This window comes from Leopardus geoffroyi, chromosome D4, assembly GCF_018350155.1.
Source record: "Leopardus geoffroyi isolate Oge1 chromosome D4, O.geoffroyi_Oge1_pat1.0, whole genome shotgun sequence".
NCBI lineage: Eukaryota > Metazoa > Chordata > Mammalia > Carnivora > Felidae > Leopardus > Leopardus geoffroyi.
Genome location: NC_059342.1, coordinates 39,432,496 through 39,435,849, shown reverse-complemented (window position 1 = coordinate 39,435,849; position 3,354 = coordinate 39,432,496). Strand labels below are relative to the sequence as shown.

The window sequence follows — 3,354 nt, the reverse complement described above, 5'->3', positions numbered from 1 at the left end:
GCCAATCCACTAAAAGTTATTATTCTTTTCCCCCTGAATCTTCTCGTCTTACCCACTTCAAACACATTTCTTCTTATTAATGCCGCTTTGGCAGGAGCTGATGCCACACTTAATGGCCGAGCTGCCTTGGCTGACCTCGATCTCGTTATCCTGACCTGCCGGGTACAGAAACAGGGACTTGGAGAGGGTAAAGGGACAGGAAGTGACAGACCCGGGATCTGACACCAGATCTCTCTGCATGATCCAGAACTCACGCTCTTCTTTGGACCCTGATACTCGACTTCCAGCGCGGAGGAGTGGTCTGTACTTTTGAAAGTTGCTCTGCGTCTTTCGATGTTTCTTCCCAGGAGGCGAAATGATGCGATCAGCCGGGATGAAGTGTAAGACCCTTCACGCTCTTACGTTCTGCTATTTGGCACAGTTTATGGTTTAAGCTAACGGTTCTCTTAAGAAGAAGGGAGATCGTTCTCCCCAAAATATACATGTATGGTTTAGACATTGAAATTCTGGGGTCCGTGGCCCATGACTACGGCTTTTTTCTTGTCAATGATAATGCTTTTTACAGACCATTTATCATGTGAAACCACGCGGAGGATCTTCTGTTCTTTCATATTCTGTTCCCACCTTACTCTCTCCTGCCATGCCCAAGGGCTTTGTAAATTTGGTCTGTGGCTGTTTGGGATCTGTTTCATTTTTAGATGTTTTTTTTTTTTTTTAATTATTTTTTTAAGTCGATTTATTTATTTTTGAGAGAGACAGAGACAGTGGGAGGGGGGAAGGGGCAGAGAGAGAGGAAGAGAGGGAATCCCAAGCGGGCTCTGGGCTGCCGGGCGCGCAGCCCGAATTGGGGCTGGAAACCACAGACCTGTGAGGTCACGACCTGAGCTGAAACCAAGGGTCCGACCCTTAGAACCGACTGAACCACCCAGCCAGCCCCATACTTCAGCGGGCTTATTGGAGACAACGGGCAACCCGTCTATGTGGCACTAGGGCTTGTTCACGAAGCGGTACCACATCACACGGTTGGCAGGGGGAGCCAGCCCGACGGCCGCTTCCGGATGGAAGGAATGGGTGTTTTCTGATACCGCCCTGCCCCAGGATAAAGGGGGTGATTCGAATCATCAGACCCGTGTTTGGCCCCCGACGCTGCAAACTTGAGGATAGTAAGTAACATCTGTGGTTTTTGTAAAGTCCCCTCCCCCCTTCCACTGTCTCCAGTTTGTAAATCTGCATGTAGAATAAGCTTTGGAACTTGAGAGGCCCAGGGGACGTGTGGGAGACGACGCAGTGTAGGGCCCAGTAACTTCGCCGCCTCACCGCGGATGGGGCAAAGGCATGCTGATCACTGTTGAAGCCTGCTTTTGGCTCCCCAGAAATGGATGCATTTATGAAGCTGTGATTTCTCCTGCAAGAAAACAACCACCACCCCCCCCCCCCAAAACCCCCCGAACCCAACTGCTATTTTTAGAGACATTTTTTTTTGTTGTTTTTAAATGAAAGGCCCATGGACGTAAACCTACCCAGCCAGGAAGGCTATTGGTGAGCTTTCCAAATCTGTCCACTAAAGTAGGAATTTGAAAACCCCACCACAAATTGCTTTTCACTTCAACCAGGATGCTTATTACGATCCCCTGGCTCCGCTGTGCTCTCCTATTACTTACACATGAATTTAGTTACCCTGTATTTTAATTACATGTGTCCAGCAAGTTTTATGTTCTCTTCCCTGACTACTCATAAACTTCACAGAGATCACCCCAAACCATACCGTTCTTAAAATAGCCTTTGCCTCCTATCCCTTTGCAAGGGTACCAAATGACACTCTCTCAAGCCAGCCCTGGCTCGTGGAAGTTCGTTAGGATCCGGGCAGGCAGAGCCCGGAGCCCGTCCGTCCCTGGTCGTGGAGCTCTATGCCTAAAACGCACCGTCAGAGACACATGATAAGCAACAGGCCGAAGGTGGATTCCAGTGGCATCCTTCAAACCCATATGTCACCAGGGTTTGAGTCAAAATCATGGGCCGTCAGGGTGGTGCTTAGTGGCTACTTAATTGCTGTGATGAAGAAAAAGCCAAGATTTCACGTGCTTCCTGCCCCCAGGTGTCTTTGTTCCTCTGTTCCACGTGATCATGTTGTGGTTTGAAAGCCACAGGATGTATCTTTTGTAATTACAGGGGAATCGTGATTTCAGCGGACTCGACGTCCAGTCACATTAGGAAATGCCCCTTCACACTGAGAAACTGTCTATGAAGAGAAGGCTCTATGTTTGGCAGTGAGGTTGTTCTCCTACCATTACCCTGTCCCCCCTTTTTACTCAAGATCATTTGGCTGCAAGGGGAAGCAATATAATAAAAATATCAGTCAGTCTCTGGCTGCATAGTAACTGCTTTAGTCTGCATCCCCAACGCTCCTAAAAATAAGGAAGAAGACTATCATCTCTCGAGCAGATGGTTGATAAATTAGACACTCACAATAATATTCCGGGTGACGTGGCCATAAAAGACACATCCTGAACGCTTTCTTTCCTAAAATGTCACTAATTGTAACATAACTCACCAACACCATGTTGTTGTTGTTGTTTTTAATTCACATAAACAGACCAGCTCAAAAGGCTGTTTTAATAAAGGGGTAATATCACGTTCCTGTATTTTTTTTAGAAAGCAAATATTATTGACCCAGCTGAGTGTCATTGGTGGGTGAGGGGCTGGAGTTCTGGAGTCCAGGGTTCCAAAGTATTTCTCTAATTCACTGTGGCTCCCTGGGAGATAATGATGTATATCTCAGACAACCCAGAGTCATAATGAAGTAATTTTAAACCGGTGGTGAACCTTGGAACTTATCCTTATGTCACTACATGACTGGGGAGAAAGAGAAAAATTCAGTGGGTCCTTTTTTACCTTTGCCATTCCTAAGGCTGCATCACCAGGAGAACTGGTTTCCAACCTCGTCTCCTTCAGCCCCACATCCATGACTTCGACAAGTCGTTTATTTTTCATGTATGAGTTTGCGAATATTTTTGAATTCCTGCGTCTTCGATGGCACTTTTTACTGATAAAACATCTTTGGGAAAAAGGAATTCAGAATGAAAACAGATGTTTTAAAATCCATGCGTTTGACAATAATTTTTCTTTAAAATAACAATAAAGCCCATAGTTCAATGTCAGGGAAGCTCATATCAGTGGTTCTGATGAAAAACACTCGGGTATTTCTCTCCTGGTGTCTCAGGCAGTAGAATTGTTGATGACACCCAAAGATGAGTTGAGTTATGGCCCTGAGTTAAGTAACTGGTTATCTAGTTTTCTTTTGCTCTGAGATTTGTTGAAAAGTCTCAGTTAAATGAGCATGAAGGTTTCCAGGTA

The 3,354-nt window shown here is 45.9% G+C and overlaps 1 long non-coding RNA gene across 1 annotated transcript; it reads left to right on the top strand.

Annotated features, from left to right (window-relative positions):
* Positions 1-244: 244 nt before the first annotated feature.
* LOC123593531 lies at positions 245-2,366 on the top strand. The gene is made up of 2 exons (XR_006710365.1): positions 245-380; positions 2,170-2,366. It is a non-coding gene; the product is annotated as an uncharacterized LOC123593531 (long non-coding RNA).
* Positions 2,367-3,354: the final 988 nt, after the last annotated feature.